The sequence below is a fragment of the Heterodontus francisci genome, chromosome 5 (assembly GCF_036365525.1).
Source record: "Heterodontus francisci isolate sHetFra1 chromosome 5, sHetFra1.hap1, whole genome shotgun sequence".
Lineage (NCBI taxonomy): Eukaryota > Metazoa > Chordata > Chondrichthyes > Heterodontiformes > Heterodontidae > Heterodontus > Heterodontus francisci.
In genome coordinates, this window is record NC_090375.1 from 61,829,963 (window position 1) to 61,848,344 (window position 18,382).

An 18,382-nucleotide genomic window follows, 5' to 3' on the forward strand; every position below is an offset into this window, starting at 1 on the left:
GTGAAAAATGCCTACGCCGCTATGAAGGCACTTGCCCTGCAAGGAATCAGGCAGCACGGCCAGCTCGCAAGCGCAGAAAGTCACAATGCATAGTTTGTACAAAAACAGCACGAGCCAGGTAGGAGTCGAACCTACAATCTTCTGATCCGTAGTCAGACACGTTATCCATTGCGCCACTGGCCCCAAAGGTACATTTGCACTTGCAGCTCACAGTCTGCACAGCTGCGGTGTTTGCAGCTCCACGGGTGGGAATGGTCAGAGTCGCTTGGTGATCAATCAGCAAAGAGAATCACCTTCACTGCTTCCCTTCCATGCTTGAGCTTGAACAGTGGTGAAGTACACGAGCATGCAAAGCAAGGTTATCCTTAGGTTTCTGCCGCAATTCCAGCTCAAAGGTGCAGCTGCCATTTTGGAGTAAGCAGCAATTAGCCGAAGCCAGTGCTCTTAACTTGACAGGTTGCTTTGAAGGAACATGTTGTCGCCAATGCGCAGAATGTCTCCTTTGCTCTCTGAAAACACCCTGCACACAGCTGTTTCACATGTGCAGCTGCTTCTGTGCGCCAGCAGACCGTTGCTTTTTCTTTCCAAAAAGAGACTTTTTTGATAACATTTGCAAGCATACATTACATAACAGTTGAAATTTGACATGACATCAAGTGCAATACAGATCAGTTTCTCTCATTACACTACAAGAGGTGCCTCACTGTACTTGCCAGCATTTCACGTGCGACATTCTGTGGTGCGTACAAGCAGCTCCGTGGAGCAGTAACTCTTCCAAACACTCAGTACTTCCTTGGAAGAAAAAGAAGCCTCCTGTCAGTCACACGGGCTTCTCGGCTGCTCCTTCACACTGGTGGCGGTTGCTAGTTTCCGCTCACTTCGCTTGCCTTCCGTCAGCTCCAGCTCTTTTTGGCTTCTTTCATCATTTTTCTGGCTTGCGGTCCTGCAGCTGCTCGCCTGCTGGTGCTCAGACATGCTGACTGGAGCAAAGCATTGAATATGTTCTCGCAGGCGGCCAACCGGAAGCAGGATTTCCTTGCAGGCCGCAGGTCAACTAGGAGGGACACCTGCCAAGCTTCAGTGCGTCCCTCGGGACATAGTCCTGGACCTTGGAATGTGCCAATCGGCAACGCTCGGTCGTCGACAGCTCCTCGCACCGGAAGACCATCAAATTTCGGACAGACCAAAGTGCGGCTTTCACCGCGTTGAAGTTCCTCTCGCAGCAGTTGATGCTTATCGTGGTGTGCGTCACTTGGCATTGCCAAGTCAGGACTTTCAGATAATGAGAGTGCCTACTGCGCTGAGAAGGGACTTGAGAAAGCGACGCCAAAGGTGGCGCGCCCAAGTAAGTCAGCTTGCCTGGTGTCCCGAGTCATAATGCAAAGTTTGCATAAATCTGCCAGCCAGGAAGGAGTGCACGCTATCAGCTTGCGATCCACAGACGGAAGCCTTATCCATTACACTACTCGCACAAGCTGCGGGGAGCAGCTGGCGGCTCACGGTGCCACAGTGCTGCGCCATCAATAGGCGCACAAGGCCCTGAGTGGCCAAAAGTGCATGGCACTAAATCAGCTGCATGTGCCACAACTCCTGCCCCTTCGATAGCTCAGCTGGTAGAGCGGAGGACTGTAGAGGAAAATCAAAACACTGACATGCTTAGGTCGCTGGTTCAGTTCCGGCTCGAAGGAACAACGGCCTTTTTCCACTACGTCTGCACAATGCCACAATTTGCTCGAGGCAGCACTCTAAATTTCACAAGTACACAACGCGCTCGGATCTTGCGAACAAGGCGCACCAACCCCCTTTTCCTCTCTCATAACAGCCCCCACACAGTTCTTTCACTTCTGCACTTGCACCTGCTGCTCAGCACACAGCCCTGTACCTCAAAAATACACTTCCGACACAACATTACACAACTCTTCAAATTTCACCTCCGATAAAGTGCAATGCACATCCCTTACTTTCAATACACTACATCAGCTGCCTCACTACACTTGCCGAACTAGCTTATATTTACAATGTACATTTACATTTCATCACCAACATTCTCCGCTGCCACAGCCCCAGGGCTTTTACACAGTTTCCAGCCGCTCGCTATACTATGGCGCCAGACTCTTACAGAGTGGCCTTTCCTCACGCACCCTTTTGCGTCAGCTGCCCCAAGCAGGGAGTTCTTTGAAGTAGTATGCTCAGCACTCACTAGAAAACAAAAGAAATCTTGTGTCAGTCAGACAGGGTTCTAGGCTGCACCCTGACGCTCGGGGTGGCTGCTCGTTTCCGCTCAGCTGGCTTGCCTTGCGCAAGCTCCGGCTCTTTTTGGCTTCGTCCATGGTTATTGTGGCTTGCGGTCCTGCAGCTGCTCGCCTGCTGGTGCTCGCACATGCTGATTGGAGCAAAGCATTGAATGCCTTGAGGCAGCCGGCCAAGCCGAAGCAGGATTTCCCTGCTGCTCACGGACCAAGTTGAGGGTGGTGCTGAGGAGCTCCTGCCAAACAAGCTAGGCTAACAAGCCCAACAACACTGGGGAATTAGCTCAAGTGGTAGAGCGCTCGCTTTGCATGCGAGAGGTAGCGGGATCGATGCCTGCATTCTCCACTTCTTTCTTAGCTCCGCTCCGCTCGGCCAGTTCTTGGCACTCAACAGTGGCGCCGGCTCTTCTTCTCCCAATTGGTTGCACCTGCTCAGCCACAAAGTGCTGAAAAGGCTTCATATCCTTTCTTGTGCTGTGGCAAGCAAGGCTTCTTGACTTTTCCACCTTGGAAAGCTGAGTTGAGTGAAGGGGAAAAGAAAAGGCTTTGCAGCATTGCATACTTTGAGTGCGGATTGCATTGAGGAGCTTCGCATTTTGAGAGTGAAAAATGCCTACGCCGCTATGAAGGCACTTGCCCTGCAAGGAATCAGGCAGCACGGCCAGCTCGCAAGCGCAGAAAGTCACAATGCATAGTTTGTACAAAAACAGCACGAGCCAGGTAGGAGTCGAACCTACAATCTTCTGATCCGTAGTCAGACACGTTATCCATTGCGCCACTGGCCCCAAAGGTACATTTGCACTTGCAGCTCACAGTCTGCACAGCTGCGGTGTTTGCAGCTCCACGGGTGGGAATGGTCAGAGTCGCTTGGTGATCAATCAGCAAAGAGAATCACCTTCACTGCTTCCCTTCCATGCTTGAGCTTGAACAGTGGTGAAGTACACGAGCATGCAAAGCAAGGTTATCCTTAGGTTTCTGCCGCAATTCCAGCTCAAAGGTGCAGCTGCCATTTTGGAGTAAGCAGCAATTAGCCGAAGCCAGTGCTCTTAACTTGACAGGTTGCTTTGAAGGAACATGTTGTCGCCAATGCGCAGAATGTCTCCTTTGCTCTCTGAAAACACCCTGCACACAGCTGTTTCACATGTGCAGCTGCTTCTGTGCGCCAGCAGACCGTTGCTTTTTCTTTCCAAAAAGAGACTTTTTTGATAACATTTGCAAGCATACATTACATAACAGTTGAAATTTGACATGACATCAAGTGCAATACAGATCAGTTTCTCTCATTACACTACAAGAGGTGCCTCACTGTACTTGCCAGCATTTCACGTGCGACATTCTGTGGTGCGTACAAGCAGCTCCGTGGAGCAGTAACTCTTCCAAACACTCAGTACTTCCTTGGAAGAAAAAGAAGCCTCCTGTCAGTCACACGGGCTTCTCGGCTGCTCCTTCACACTGGTGGCGGTTGCTAGTTTCCGCTCACTTCGCTTGCCTTCCGTCAGCTCCAGCTCTTTTTGGCTTCTTTCATCATTTTTCTGGCTTGCGGTCCTGCAGCTGCTCGCCTGCTGGTGCTCAGACATGCTGACTGGAGCAAAGCATTGAATATGTTCTCGCAGGCGGCCAACCGGAAGCAGGATTTCCTTGCAGGCCGCAGGTCAACTAGGAGGGACACCTGCCAAGCTTCAGTGCGTCCCTCGGGACATAGTCCTGGACCTTGGAATGTGCCAATCGGCAACGCTCGGTCGTCGACAGCTCCTCGCACCGGAAGACCATCAAATTTCGGACAGACCAAAGTGCGGCTTTCACCGCGTTGAAGTTCCTCTCGCAGCAGTTGATGCTTATCGTGGTGTGCGTCACTTGGCATTGCCAAGTCAGGACTTTCAGATAATGAGAGTGCCTACTGCGCTGAGAAGGGACTTGAGAAAGCGACGCCAAAGGTGGCGCGCCCAAGTAAGTCAGCTTGCCTGGTGTCCCGAGTCATAATGCAAAGTTTGCATAAATCTGCCAGCCAGGAAGGAGTGCACGCTATCAGCTTGCGATCCACAGACGGAAGCCTTATCCATTACACTACTCGCACAAGCTGCGGGGAGCAGCTGGCGGCTCACGGTGCCACAGTGCTGCGCCATCAATAGGCGCACAAGGCCCTGAGTGGCCAAAAGTGCATGGCACTAAATCAGCTGCATGTGCCACAACTCCTGCCCCTTCGATAGCTCAGCTGGTAGAGCGGAGGACTGTAGAGGAAAATCAAAACACTGACATGCTTAGGTCGCTGGTTCAGTTCCGGCTCGAAGGAACAACGGCCTTTTTCCACTACGTCTGCACAATGCCACAATTTGCTCGAGGCAGCACTCTAAATTTCACAAGTACACAACGCGCTCGGATCTTGCGAACAAGGCGCACCAACCCCCTTTTCCTCTCTCATAACAGCCCCCACACAGTTCTTTCACTTCTGCACTTGCACCTGCTGCTCAGCACACAGCCCTGTACCTCAAAAATACACTTCCGACACAACATTACACAACTCTTCAAATTTCACCTCCGATAAAGTGCAATGCACATCCCTTACTTTCAATACACTACATCAGCTGCCTCACTACACTTGCCGAACTAGCTTATATTTACAATGTACATTTACATTTCATCACCAACATTCTCCGCTGCCACAGCCCCAGGGCTTTTACACAGTTTCCAGCCGCTCGCTATACTATGGCGCCAGACTCTTACAGAGTGGCCTTTCCTCACGCACCCTTTTGCGTCAGCTGCCCCAAGCAGGGAGTTCTTTGAAGTAGTATGCTCAGCACTCACTAGAAAACAAAAGAAATCTTGTGTCAGTCAGACAGGGTTCTAGGCTGCACCCTGACGCTCGGGGTGGCTGCTCGTTTCCGCTCAGCTGGCTTGCCTTGCGCAAGCTCCGGCTCTTTTTGGCTTCGTCCATGGTTATTGTGGCTTGCGGTCCTGCAGCTGCTCGCCTGCTGGTGCTCGCACATGCTGATTGGAGCAAAGCATTGAATGCCTTGAGGCAGCCGGCCAAGCCGAAGCAGGATTTCCCTGCTGCTCACGGACCAAGTTGAGGGTGGTGCTGAGGAGCTCCTGCCAAACAAGCTAGGCTAACAAGCCCAACAACACTGGGGAATTAGCTCAAGTGGTAGAGCGCTCGCTTTGCATGCGAGAGGTAGCGGGATTGATGCCTGCATTCTCCACTTCTTTCTTAGCTCCGCTCCGCTCGGCCAGTTCTTGGCACTCAACAGTGGCGCCGGCTCTTCTTCTCCCAATTGGTTGCACCTGCTCAGCCACAAAGTGCTGAAAAGGCTTCATATCCTTTCTTGTGCTGTGGCAAGCAAGGCTTCTTGACTTTTCCACCTTGGAAAGCTGAGTTGAGTGAAGGGGAAAAGAAAAGGCTTTGCAGCATTGCATACTTTGAGTGCGGATTGCATTGAGGAGCTTCGCATTTTGAGAGTGAAAAATGCCTACGCCGCTATGAAGGCACTTGCCCTGCAAGGAATCAGGCAGCACGGCCAGCTCGCAAGCGCAGAAAGTCACAATGCATAGTTTGTACAAAAACAGCACGAGCCAGGTAGGAGTCGAACCTACAATCTTCTGATCCGTAGTCAGACACGTTATCCATTGCGCCACTGGCCCCAAAGGTACATTTGCACTTGCAGCTCACAGTCTGCACAGCTGCGGTGTTTGCAGCTCCACGGGTGGGAATGGTCAGAGTCGCTTGGTGATCAATCAGCAAAGAGAATCACCTTCACTGCTTCCCTTCCATGCTTGAGCTTGAACAGTGGTGAAGTACACGAGCATGCAAAGCAAGGTTATCCTTAGGTTTCTGCCGCAATTCCAGCTCAAAGGTGCAGCTGCCATTTTGGAGTAAGCAGCAATTAGCCGAAGCCAGTGCTCTTAACTTGACAGGTTGCTTTGAAGGAACATGTTGTCGCCAATGCGCAGAATGTCTCCTTTGCTCTCTGAAAACACCCTGCACACAGCTGTTTCACATGTGCAGCTGCTTCTGTGCGCCAGCAGACCGTTGCTTTTTCTTTCCAAAAAGAGACTTTTTTGATAAAATTTGCAAGCATACATTACATAACAGTTGAAATTTGACATGACATCAAGTGCAATACAGATCAGTTTCTCTCATTACACTACAAGAGGTGCCTCACTGTACTTGCCAGCATTTCACGTGCGACATTCTGTGGTGCGTACAAGCAGCTCCGTGGAGCAGTAACTCTTCCAAACACTCAGTACTTCCTTGGAAGAAAAAGAAGCCTCCTGTCAGTCACACGGGCTTCTCGGCTGCTCCTTCACACTGGTGGCGGTTGCTAGTTTCCGCTCACTTCGCTTGCCTTCCGTCAGCTCCAGCTCTTTTTGGCTTCTTTCATCATTTTTCTGGCTTGCGGTCCTGCAGCTGCTCGCCTGCTGGTGCTCAGACATGCTGACTGGAGCAAAGCATTGAATATGTTCTCGCAGGCGGCCAACCGGAAGCAGGATTTCCTTGCAGGCCGCAGGTCAACTAGGAGGGACACCTGCCAAGCTTCAGTGCGTCCCTCGGGACATAGTCCTGGACCTTGGAATGTGCCAATCGGCAACGCTCGGTCGTCGACAGCTCCTCGCACCGGAAGACCATCAAATTTCGGACAGACCAAAGTGCGGCTTTCACCGCGTTGAAGTTCCTCTCGCAGCAGTTGATGCTTATCGTGGTGTGCGTCACTTGGCATTGCCAAGTCAGGACTTTCAGATAATGAGAGTGCCTACTGCGCTGAGAAGGGACTTGAGAAAGCGACGCCAAAGGTGGCGCGCCCAAGTAAGTCAGCTTGCCTGGTGTCCCGAGTCATAATGCAAAGTTTGCATAAATCTGCCAGCCAGGAAGGAGTGCACGCTATCAGCTTGCGATCCACAGACGGAAGCCTTATCCATTACACTACTCGCACAAGCTGCGGGGAGCAGCTGGCGGCTCACGGTGCCACAGTGCTGCGCCATCAATAGGCGCACAAGGCCCTGAGTGGCCAAAAGTGCATGGCACTAAATCAGCTGCATGTGCCACAACTCCTGCCCCTTCGATAGCTCAGCTGGTAGAGCGGAGGACTGTAGAGGAAAATCAAAACACTGACATGCTTAGGTCGCTGGTTCAGTTCCGGCTCGAAGGAACAACGGCCTTTTTCCACTACGTCTGCACAATGCCACAATTTGCTCGAGGCAGCACTCTAAATTTCACAAGTACACAACGCGCTCGGATCTTGCGAACAAGGCGCACCAACCCCCTTTTCCTCTCTCATAACAGCCCCCACACAGTTCTTTCACTTCTGCACTTGCACCTGCTGCTCAGCACACAGCCCTGTACCTCAAAAATACACTTCCGACACAACATTACACAACTCTTCAAATTTCACCTCCGATAAAGTGCAATGCACATCCCTTACTTTCAATACACTACATCAGCTGCCTCACTACACTTGCCGAACTAGCTTATATTTACAATGTACATTTACATTTCATCACCAACATTCTCCGCTGCCACAGCCCCAGGGCTTTTACACAGTTTCCAGCCGCTCGCTATACTATGGCGCCAGACTCTTACAGAGTGGCCTTTCCTCACGCACCCTTTTGCGTCAGCTGCCCCAAGCAGGGAGTTCTTTGAAGTAGTATGCTCAGCACTCACTAGAAAACAAAAGAAATCTTGTGTCAGTCAGACAGGGTTCTAGGCTGCACCCTGACGCTCGGGGTGGCTGCTCGTTTCCGCTCAGCTGGCTTGCCTTGCGCAAGCTCCGGCTCTTTTTGGCTTCGTCCATGGTTATTGTGGCTTGCGGTCCTGCAGCTGCTCGCCTGCTGGTGCTCGCACATGCTGATTGGAGCAAAGCATTGAATGCCTTGAGGCAGCCGGCCAAGCCGAAGCAGGATTTCCCTGCTGCTCACGGACCAAGTTGAGGGTGGTGCTGAGGAGCTCCTGCCAAACAAGCTAGGCTAACAAGCCCAACAACACTGGGGAATTAGCTCAAGTGGTAGAGCGCTCGCTTTGCATGCGAGAGGTAGCGGGATTGATGCCTGCATTCTCCACTTCTTTCTTAGCTCCGCTCCGCTCGGCCAGTTCTTGGCACTCAACAGTGGCGCCGGCTCTTCTTCTCCCAATTGGTTGCACCTGCTCAGCCACAAAGTGCTGAAAAGGCTTCATATCCTTTCTTGTGCTGTGGCAAGCAAGGCTTCTTGACTTTTCCACCTTGGAAAGCTGAGTTGAGTGAAGGGGAAAAGAAAAGGCTTTGCAGCATTGCATACTTTGAGTGCGGATTGCATTGAGGAGCTTCGCATTTTGAGAGTGAAAAATGCCTACGCCGCTATGAAGGCACTTGCCCTGCAAGGAATCAGGCAGCACGGCCAGCTCGCAAGCGCAGAAAGTCACAATGCATAGTTTGTACAAAAACAGCACGAGCCAGGTAGGAGTCGAACCTACAATCTTCTGATCCGTAGTCAGACACGTTATCCATTGCGCCACTGGCCCCAAAGGTACATTTGCACTTGCAGCTCACAGTCTGCACAGCTGCGGTGTTTGCAGCTCCACGGGTGGGAATGGTCAGAGTCGCTTGGTGATCAATCAGCAAAGAGAATCACCTTCACTGCTTCCCTTCCATGCTTGAGCTTGAACAGTGGTGAAGTACACGAGCATGCAAAGCAAGGTTATCCTTAGGTTTCTGCCGCAATTCCAGCTCAAAGGTGCAGCTGCCATTTTGGAGTAAGCAGCAATTAGCCGAAGCCAGTGCTCTTAACTTGACAGGTTGCTTTGAAGGAACATGTTGTCGCCAATGCGCAGAATGTCTCCTTTGCTCTCTGAAAACACCCTGCACACAGCTGTTTCACATGTGCAGCTGCTTCTGTGCGCCAGCAGACCGTTGCTTTTTCTTTCCAAAAAGAGACTTTTTTGATAAAATTTGCAAGCATACATTACATAACAGTTGAAATTTGACATGACATCAAGTGCAATACAGATCAGTTTCTCTCATTACACTACAAGAGGTGCCTCACTGTACTTGCCAGCATTTCACGTGCGACATTCTGTGGTGCGTACAAGCAGCTCCGTGGAGCAGTAACTCTTCCAAACACTCAGTACTTCCTTGGAAGAAAAAGAAGCCTCCTGTCAGTCACACAGGCTTCTCGGCTGCTCCTTCACACTGGTGGCGGTTGCTAGTTTCCGCTCACTTCGCTTGCCTTCCGTCAGCTCCAGCTCTTTTCGGCTTCTTTCATCATTTTTCTGGCTTGCGGTCCTGCAGCTGCTCGCCTGCTGGTGCTCAGACATGCTGACTGGAGCAAAGCATTGAATATGTTCTCGCAGGCGGCCAACCGGAAGCAGGATTTCCTTGCAGGCCGCAGGTCAACTAGGAGGGACACCTGCCAAGCTTCAGTGCGTCCCTCGGGACATAGTCCTGGACCTTGGAATGTGCCAATCGGCAACGCTCGGTCGTCGACAGCTCCTCGCACCGGAAGACCATCAAATTTCGGACAGACCAAAGTGCGGCTTTCACCGCGTTGAAGTTCCTCTCGCAGCAGTTGATGCTTATCGTGGTGTGCGTCACTTGGCATTGCCAAGTCAGGACTTTCAGATAATGAGAGTGCCTACTGCGCTGAGAAGGGACTTGAGAAAGCGACGCCAAAGGTGGCGCGCCCAAGTAAGTCAGCTTGCCTGGTGTCCCGAGTCATAATGCAAAGTTTGCATAAATCTGCCAGCCAGGAAGGAGTGCACGCTATCAGCTTGCGATCCACAGACGGAAGCCTTATCCATTACACTACTCGCACAAGCTGCGGGGAGCAGCTGGCGGCTCACGGTGCCACAGTGCTGCGCCATCAATAGGCGCACAAGGCCCTGAGTGGCCAAAAGTGCATGGCACTAAATCAGCTGCATGTGCCACAACTCCTGCCCCTTCGATAGCTCAGCTGGTAGAGCGGAGGACTGTAGAGGAAAATCAAAACACTGACATCCTTAGGTCGCTGGTTCAATTCCGGCTCGAAGGAACAACGGCCTTTTTCCACTACGTCTGCACAATGCCACAATTTGCTCGAGGCAGCACTCTAAATTTCACAAGTACACAACGCGCTCGGATCTTGCGAACAAGGCGCACCAACCCCCTTTTCCTCTCTCATAACAGCCCGCACACAGTTCTTTCACTTCTGCACTTGCACCTGCTGCTCAGCACACAGCCCTGTACCTCAAAAATACACTTCCGACACAACATTACACAACTCTTCAAATTTCACCTCCGATAAAGTGCAATGCACATCCCTTACTTTCAATACACTACATCAGCTGCCTCACTACACTTGCCGAACTAGCTTATATTTACAATGTACATTTACATTTCATCACCAACATTCTCCGCTGCCACAGCCCCAGGGCTTTTACACAGTTTCCAGCCGCTCGCTATACTATGGCGCCAGACTCTTACAGAGTGGCCTTTCCTCACGCACCCTTTTGCGTCAGCTGCCCCAAGCAGGGAGTTCTTTGAAGTAGTATGCTCAGCACTCACTAGAAAACAAAAGAAATCTTGTGTCAGTCAGACAGGGTTCTAGGCTGCACCCTGACGCTCGGGGTGGCTGCTCGTTTCCGCTCAGCTGGCTTGCCTTGCGCAAGCTCCGGCTCTTTTTGGCTTCGTCCATGGTTATTGTGGCTTGCGGTCCTGCAGCTGGTCGCCTGCTGGTGCTCGCACATGCTGATTGGAGCAAAGCATTGAATGCCTTGAGGCAGCCGGCCAAGCCGAAGCAGGATTTCCCTGCTGCTCACGGACCAAGTTGAGGGTGGTGCTGAGGAGCTCCTGCCAAACAAGCTAGGCTAACAACCCCAACAACACTGGGGAATTAGCTCAAGTGGTAGAGCGCTCGCTTTGCATGCGAGAGGTAGCGGGATCGATGCCTGCATTCTCCACTTCTTTCTTAGCTCCGCTCCGCTCGGCCAGTTCTTGGCACTCAACAGTGGCGCCGGCTCTTCTTCTCCCAATTGGTTGCACCTGCTCAGCCACAAAGTGCTGAAAAGGCTTCATATCCTTTCTTGTGCTGTGGCAAGCAAGGCTTCTTGACTTTTCCACCTTGGAAAGCTGAGTTGAGTGAAGGGGAAAAGAAAAGGCTTTGCAGCATTGCATACTTTGAGTGCGGATTGCATTGAGGAGCTTCGCATTTTGAGAGTGAAAAATGCCTACGCCGCTATGAAGGCACTTGCCCTGCAAGGAATCAGGCAGCACGGCCAGCTCGCAAGCGCAGAAAGTCACAATGCATAGTTTGTACAAAAACAGCACGAGCCAGGTAGGAGTCGAACCTACAATCTTCTGATCCGTAGTCAGACACGTTATCCATTGCGCCACTGGCCCCAAAGGTACATTTGCACTTGCAGCTCACAGTCTGCACAGCTGCGGTGTTTGCAGCTCCACGGGTGGGAATGGTCAGAGTCGCTTGGTGATCAATCAGCAAAGAGAATCACCTTCACTGCTTCCCTTCCATGCTTGAGCTTGAACAGTGGTGAAGTACACGAGCATGCAAAGCAAGGTTATCCTTAGGTTTCTGCCGCAATTCCAGCTCAAAGGTGCAGCTGCCATTTTGGAGTAAGCAGCAATTAGCCGAAGCCAGTGCTCTTAACTTGACAGGTTGCTTTGAAGGAACATGTTGTCGCCAATGCGCAGAATGTCTCCTTTGCTCTCTGAAAACACCCTGCACACAGCTGTTTCACATGTGCAGCTGCTTCTGTGCGCCAGCAGACCGTTGCTTTTTCTTTCCAAAAAGAGACTTTTTTGATAACATTTGCAAGCATACATTACATAACAGTTGAAATTTGACATGACATCAAGTGCAATACAGATCAGTTTCTCTCATTACACTACAAGAGGTGCCTCACTGTACTTGCCAGCATTTCACGTGCGACATTCTGTGGTGCGTACAAGCAGCTCCGTGGAGCAGTAACTCTTCCAAACACTCAGTACTTCCTTGGAAGAAAAAGAAGCCTCCTGTCAGTCACACAGGCTTCTCGGCTGCTCCTTCACACTGGTGGCGGTTGCTAGTTTCCGCTCACTTCGCTTGCCTTCCGTCAGCTCCAGCTCTTTTCGGCTTCTTTCATCATTTTTCTGGCTTGCGGTCCTGCAGCTGCTCGCCTGCTGGTGCTCAGACATGCTGACTGGAGCAAAGCATTGAATATGTTCTCGCAGGCGGCCAACCGGAAGCAGGATTTCCTTGCAGGCCGCAGGTCAACTAGGAGGGACACCTGCCAAGCTTCAGTGCGTCCCTCGGGACATAGTCCTGGACCTTGGAATGTGCCAATCGGCAACGCTCGGTCGTCGACAGCTCCTCGCACCGGAAGACCATCAAATTTCGGACAGACCAAAGTGCGGCTTTCACCGCGTTGAAGTTCCTCTCGCAGCAGTTGATGCTTATCGTGGTGTGCGTCACTTGGCATTGCCAAGTCAGGACTTTCAGATAATGAGAGTGCCTACTGCGCTGAGAAGGGACTTGAGAAAGCGACGCCAAAGGTGGCGCGCCCAAGTAAGTCAGCTTGCCTGGTGTCCCGAGTCATAATGCAAAGTTTGCATAAATCTGCCAGCCAGGAAGGAGTGCACGCTATCAGCTTGCGATCCACAGACGGAAGCCTTATCCATTACACTACTCGCACAAGCTGCGGGGAGCAGCTGGCGGCTCACGGTGCCACAGTGCTGCGCCATCAATAGGCGCACAAGGCCCTGAGTGGCCAAAAGTGCATGGCACTAAATCAGCTGCATGTGCCACAACTCCTGCCCCTTCGATAGCTCAGCTGGTAGAGCGGAGGACTGTAGAGGAAAATCAAAACACTGACATCCTTAGGTCGCTGGTTCAATTCCGGCTCGAAGGAACAACGGCCTTTTTCCACTACGTCTGCACAATGCCACAATTTGCTCGAGGCAGCACTCTAAATTTCACAAGTACACAACGCGCTCGGATCTTGCGAACAAGGCGCACCAACCCCCTTTTCCTCTCTCATAACAGCCCGCACACAGTTCTTTCACTTCTGCACTTGCACCTGCTGCTCAGCACACAGCCCTGTACCTCAAAAATACACTTCCGACACAACATTACACAACTCTTCAAATTTCACCTCCGATAAAGTGCAATGCACATCCCTTACTTTCAATACACTACATCAGCTGCCTCACTACACTTGCCGAACTAGCTTATATTTACAATGTACATTTACATTTCATCACCAACATTCTCCGCTGCCACAGCCCCAGGGCTTTTACACAGTTTCCAGCCGCTCGCTATACTATGGCGCCAGACTCTTACAGAGTGGCCTTTCCTCACGCACCCTTTTGCGTCAGCTGCCCCAAGCAGGGAGTTCTTTGAAGTAGTATGCTCAGCACTCACTAGAAAACAAAAGAAATCTTGTGTCAGTCAGACAGGGTTCTAGGCTGCACCCTGACGCTCGGGGTGGCTGCTCGTTTCCGCTCAGCTGGCTTGCCTTGCGCAAGCTCCGGCTCTTTTTGGCTTCGTCCATGGTTATTGTGGCTTGCGGTCCTGCAGCTGGTCGCCTGCTGGTGCTCGCACATGCTGATTGGAGCAAAGCATTGAATGCCTTGAGGCAGCCGGCCAAGCCGAAGCAGGATTTCCCTGCTGCTCACGGACCAAGTTGAGGGTGGTGCTGAGGAGCTCCTGCCAAACAAGCTAGGCTAACAACCCCAACAACACTGGGGAATTAGCTCAAGTGGTAGAGCGCTCGCTTTGCATGCGAGAGGTAGCGGGATCGATGCCTGCATTCTCCACTTCTTTCTTAGCTCCGCTCCGCTCGGCCAGTTCTTGGCACTCAACAGTGGCGCCGGCTCTTCTTCTCCCAATTGGTTGCACCTGCTCAGCCACAAAGTGCTGAAAAGGCTTCATATCCTTTCTTGTGCTGTGGCAAGCAAGGCTTCTTGACTTTTCCACCTTGGAAAGCTGAGTTGAGTGAAGGGGAAAAGAAAAGGCTTTGCAGCATTGCATACTTTGAGTGCGGATTGCATTGAGGAGCTTCGCATTTTGAGAGTGAAAAATGCCTACGCCGCTATGAAGGCACTTGCCCTGCAAGGAATCAGGCAGCACGGCCAGCTCGCAAGCGCAGAAAGTCACAATGCATAGTTTGTACAAAAACAGCACGAGCCAGGTAGGAGTCGAACCTACAATCTTCTGATCCGTAGTCAGACACGTTATCCATTGCGCCACTGGCCCCAAAGGTACATTTGCACTTGCAGCTCACAGTCTGCACAGCTGCGGTGTTTGCAGCTCCACGGGTGGGAATGGTCAGAGTCGCTTGGTGATCAATCAGCAAAGAGAATCACCTTCACTGCTTCCCTTCCATGCTTGAGCTTGAACAGTGGTGAAGTACACGAGCATGCAAAGCAAGGTTATCCTTAGGTTTCTGCCGCAATTCCAGCTCAAAGGTGCAGCTGCCATTTTGGAGTAAGCAGCAATTAGCCGAAGCCAGTGCTCTTAACTTGACAGGTTGCTTTGAAGGAACATGTTGTCGCCAATGCGCAGAATGTCTCCTTTGCTCTCTGAAAACACCCTGCACACAGCTGTTTCACATGTGCAGCTGCTTCTGTGCGCCAGCAGACCGTTGCTTTTTCTTTCCAAAAAGAGACTTTTTTGATAACATTTGCAAGCATACATTACATAACAGTTGAAATTTGACATGACATCAAGTGCAATACAGATCAGTTTCTCTCATTACACTACAAGAGGTGCCTCACTGTACTTGCCAGCATTTCACGTGCGACATTCTGTGGTGCGTACAAGCAGCTCCGTGGAGCAGTAACTCTTCCAAACACTCAGTACTTCCTTGGAAGAAAAAGAAGCCTCCTGTCAGTCACACGGGCTTCTCGGCTGCTCCTTCACACTGGTGGCGGTTGCTAGTTTCCGCTCACTTCGCTTGCCTTCCGTCAGCTCCAGCTCTTTTCGGCTTCTTTCATCATTTTTCTGGCTTGCGGTCCTGCAGCTGCTCGCCTGCTGGTGCTCAGACATGCTGACTGGAGCAAAGCATTGAATATGTTCTCGCAGGCGGCCAACCGGAAGCAGGATTTCCTTGCAGGCCGCAGGTCAACTAGGAGGGACACCTGCCAAGCTTCAGTGCGTCCCTCGGGACATAGTCCTGGACCTTGGAATGTGCCAATCGGCAACGCTCGGTCGTCGACAGCTCCTCGCACCGGAAGACCATCAAATTTCGGACAGACCAAAGTGCGGCTTTCACCGCGTTGAAGTTCCTCTCGCAGCAGTTGATGCTTATCGTGGTGTGCGTCACTTGGCATTGCCAAGTCAGGACTTTCAGATAATGAGAGTGCCTACTGCGCTGAGAAGGGACTTGAGAAAGCGACGCCAAAGGTGGCGCGCCCAAGTAAGTCAGCTTGCCTGGTGTCCCGAGTCATAATGCAAAGTTTGCATAAATCTGCCAGCCAGGAAGGAGTGCACGCTATCAGCTTGCGATCCACAGACGGAAGCCTTATCCATTACACTACTCGCACAAGCTGCGGGGAGCAGCTGGCGGCTCACGGTGCCACAGTGCTGCGCCATCAATAGGCGCACAAGGCCCTGAGTGGCCAAAAGTGCATGGCACTAAATCAGCTGCATGTGCCACAACTCCTGCCCCTTCGATAGCTCAGCTGGTAGAGCGGAGGACTGTAGAGGAAAATCAAAACACTGACATCCTTAGGTCGCTGGTTCAATTCCGGCTCGAAGGAACAACGGCCTTTTTCCACTACGTCTGCACAATGCCACAATTTGCTCGAGGCAGCACTCTAAATTTCACAAGTACACAACGCGCTCGGATCTTGCGAACAAGGCGCACCAACCCCCTTTTCCTCTCTCATAACAGCCCGCACACAGTTCTTTCACTTCTGCACTTGCACCTGCTGCTCAGCACACAGCCCTGTACCTCAAAAATACACTTCCGACACAACATTACACAACTCTTCAAATTTCACCTCCGATAAAGTGCAATGCACATCCCTTACTTTCAATACACTACATCAGCTGCCTCACTACACTTGCCGAACTAGCTTATATTTACAATGTACATTTACATTTCATCACCAACATTCTCCGCTGCCACAGCCCCAGGGCTTTTACACAGTTTCCAGCCGCTCGCTATACTATGGCGCCAGACTCTTACAGAGTGGCCTTTCCTCACGCACCCTTTTGCGTCAGCTGCCCCAAGCAGGGAGTTCTTTGAAGTAGTATGCTCAGCACTCACTAGAAAACAAAAGAAATCTTGTGTCAGTCAGACAGGGTTCTAGGCTGCACCCTGACGCTCGGGGTGGCTGCTCGTTTCCGCTCAGCTGGCTTGCCTTGCGCAAGCTCCGGCTCTTTTTGGCTTCGTCCATGGTTATTGTGGCTTGCGGTCCTGCAGCTGGTCGCCTGCTGGTGCTCGCACATGCTGATTGGAGCAAAGCATTGAATGCCTTGAGGCAGCCGGCCAAGCCGAAGCAGGATTTCCCTGCTGCTCACGGACCAAGTTGAGGGTGGTGCTGAGGAGCTCCTGCCAAACAAGCTAGGCTAACAACCCCAACAACACTGGGGAATTAGCTCAAGTGGTAGAGCGCTCGCTTTGCATGCGAGAGGTAGCGGGATCGATGCCTGCATTCTCCACTTCTTTCTTAGCTCCGCTCCGCTCGGCCAGTTCTTGGCACTCAACAGTGGCGCCGGCTCTTCTTCTCCCAATTGGTTGCACCTGCTCAGCCACAAAGTGCTGAAAAGGCTTCATATCCTTTCTTGTGCTGTGGCAAGCAAGGCTTCTTGACTTTTCCACCTTGGAAAGCTGAGTTGAGTGAAGGGGAAAAGAAAAGGCTTTGCAGCATTGCATACTTTGAGTGCGGATTGCATTGAGGAGCTTCGCATTTTGAGAGTGAAAAATGCCTACGCCGCTATGAAGGCACTTGCCCTGCAAGGAATCAGGCAGCACGGCCAGCTCGCAAGCGCAGAAAGTCACAATGCATAGTTTGTACAAAAACAGCACGAGCCAGGTAGGAGTCGAACCTACAATCTTCTGATCCGTAGTCAGACACGTTATCCATTGCGCCACTGGCCCCAAAGGTACATTTGCACTTGCAGCTCACAGTCTGCACAGCTGCGGTGTTTGCAGCTCCACGGGTGGGAATGGTCAGAGTCGCTTGGTGATCAATCAGCAAAGAGAATCACCTTCACTGCTTCCCTTCCATGCTTGAGCTTGAACAGTGGTGAAGTACACGAGCATGCAAAGCAAGGTTATCCTTAGGTTTCTGCCGCAATTCCAGCTCAAAGGTGCAGCTGCCATTTTGGAGTAAGCAGCAATTAGCCGAAGCCAGTGCTCTTAACTTGACAGGTTGCTTTGAAGGAACATGTTGTCGCCAATGCGCAGAATGTCTCCTTTGCTCTCTGAAAACACCCTGCACACAGCTGTTTCACATGTGCAGCTGCTTCTGTGCGCCAGCAGACCGTTGCTTTTTCTTTCCAAAAAGAGACTTTTTTGATAACATTTGCAAGCATACATTACATAACAGTTGAAATTTGACATGACATCAAGTGCAATACAGATCAGTTTCTCTCATTACACTACAAGAGGTGCCTCACTGTACTTGCCAGCATTTCACGTGCGACATTCTGTGGTGCGTACAAGCAGCTCCGTGGAGCAGTAACTCTTCCAAACACTCAGTACTTCCTTGGAAGAAAAAGAAGCCTCCTGTCAGTCACACGGGCTTCTCGGCTGCTCCTTCACACTGGTGGCGGTTGCTAGTTTCCGCTCACTTCGCTTGCCTTCCGTCAGCTCCAGCTCTTTTTGGCTTCTTTCATCATTTTTCTGGCTTGCGGTCCTGCAGCTGCTCGCCTGCTGGTGCTCAGACATGCTGACTGGAGCAAAGCATTGAATATGTTCTCGCAGGCGGCCAACCGGAAGCAGGATTTCCTTGCAGGCCGCAGGTCAACTAGGAGGGACACCTGCCAAGCTTCAGTGCGTCCCTCGGGACATAGTCCTGGACCTTGGAATGTGCCAATCGGCAACGCTCGGTCGTCGACAGCTCCTCGCACCGGAAGACCATCAAATTTCGGACAGACCAAAGTGCGGCTTTCACCGCGTTGAAGTTCCTCTCGCAGCAGTTGATGCTTATCGTGGTGTGCGTCACTTGGCATTGCCAAGTCAGGACTTT

General features: G+C 51.5%; 13 non-coding genes across 13 annotated transcripts; 6 read left to right on the forward strand and 7 right to left on the reverse strand.

The window, feature by feature from the left end:
* Positions 1-110: 110 nt before the first annotated feature.
* Positions 111-183, reverse strand: trnar-acg (transfer RNA arginine (anticodon ACG)). The gene has a single exon. It is a non-coding gene; the product is annotated as a tRNA-Arg (tRNA).
* Positions 184-1,595: 1,412 nt separating this feature from the next.
* Positions 1,596-1,688, forward strand: trnay-gua (transfer RNA tyrosine (anticodon GUA)). Its single transcript has 2 exons — positions 1,596-1,632; positions 1,653-1,688. It is a non-coding gene; the product is annotated as a tRNA-Tyr (tRNA).
* A 1,273-nt stretch (positions 1,689-2,961) lies between these two features.
* On the reverse strand, positions 2,962-3,034 carry trnar-acg (transfer RNA arginine (anticodon ACG)). Its single transcript has one exon. It is a non-coding gene; the product is annotated as a tRNA-Arg (tRNA).
* A 1,412-nt stretch (positions 3,035-4,446) lies between these two features.
* trnay-gua (transfer RNA tyrosine (anticodon GUA)) lies at positions 4,447-4,539 on the forward strand. Its single transcript has 2 exons — positions 4,447-4,483; positions 4,504-4,539. It is a non-coding gene; the product is annotated as a tRNA-Tyr (tRNA).
* A 1,273-nt stretch (positions 4,540-5,812) lies between these two features.
* On the reverse strand, positions 5,813-5,885 carry trnar-acg (transfer RNA arginine (anticodon ACG)). The gene has a single exon. It is a non-coding gene; the product is annotated as a tRNA-Arg (tRNA).
* A 1,412-nt stretch (positions 5,886-7,297) lies between these two features.
* trnay-gua (transfer RNA tyrosine (anticodon GUA)) lies at positions 7,298-7,390 on the forward strand. The gene is made up of 2 exons: positions 7,298-7,334; positions 7,355-7,390. It is a non-coding gene; the product is annotated as a tRNA-Tyr (tRNA).
* Positions 7,391-8,663: 1,273 nt separating this feature from the next.
* Positions 8,664-8,736, reverse strand: trnar-acg (transfer RNA arginine (anticodon ACG)). Its single transcript has one exon. It is a non-coding gene; the product is annotated as a tRNA-Arg (tRNA).
* Positions 8,737-10,148: 1,412 nt separating this feature from the next.
* Positions 10,149-10,241, forward strand: trnay-gua (transfer RNA tyrosine (anticodon GUA)). Its single transcript has 2 exons — positions 10,149-10,185; positions 10,206-10,241. It is a non-coding gene; the product is annotated as a tRNA-Tyr (tRNA).
* Positions 10,242-11,514: 1,273 nt separating this feature from the next.
* Positions 11,515-11,587, reverse strand: trnar-acg (transfer RNA arginine (anticodon ACG)). Its single transcript has one exon. It is a non-coding gene; the product is annotated as a tRNA-Arg (tRNA).
* Positions 11,588-12,999: 1,412 nt separating this feature from the next.
* trnay-gua (transfer RNA tyrosine (anticodon GUA)) lies at positions 13,000-13,092 on the forward strand. Its single transcript has 2 exons — positions 13,000-13,036; positions 13,057-13,092. It is a non-coding gene; the product is annotated as a tRNA-Tyr (tRNA).
* Positions 13,093-14,365: 1,273 nt separating this feature from the next.
* Positions 14,366-14,438, reverse strand: trnar-acg (transfer RNA arginine (anticodon ACG)). The gene has a single exon. It is a non-coding gene; the product is annotated as a tRNA-Arg (tRNA).
* Positions 14,439-15,850: 1,412 nt separating this feature from the next.
* On the forward strand, positions 15,851-15,943 carry trnay-gua (transfer RNA tyrosine (anticodon GUA)). The gene is made up of 2 exons: positions 15,851-15,887; positions 15,908-15,943. It is a non-coding gene; the product is annotated as a tRNA-Tyr (tRNA).
* A 1,273-nt stretch (positions 15,944-17,216) lies between these two features.
* trnar-acg (transfer RNA arginine (anticodon ACG)) lies at positions 17,217-17,289 on the reverse strand. Its single transcript has one exon. It is a non-coding gene; the product is annotated as a tRNA-Arg (tRNA).
* Between the last annotated feature and the right edge of the window lie 1,093 nt (positions 17,290-18,382).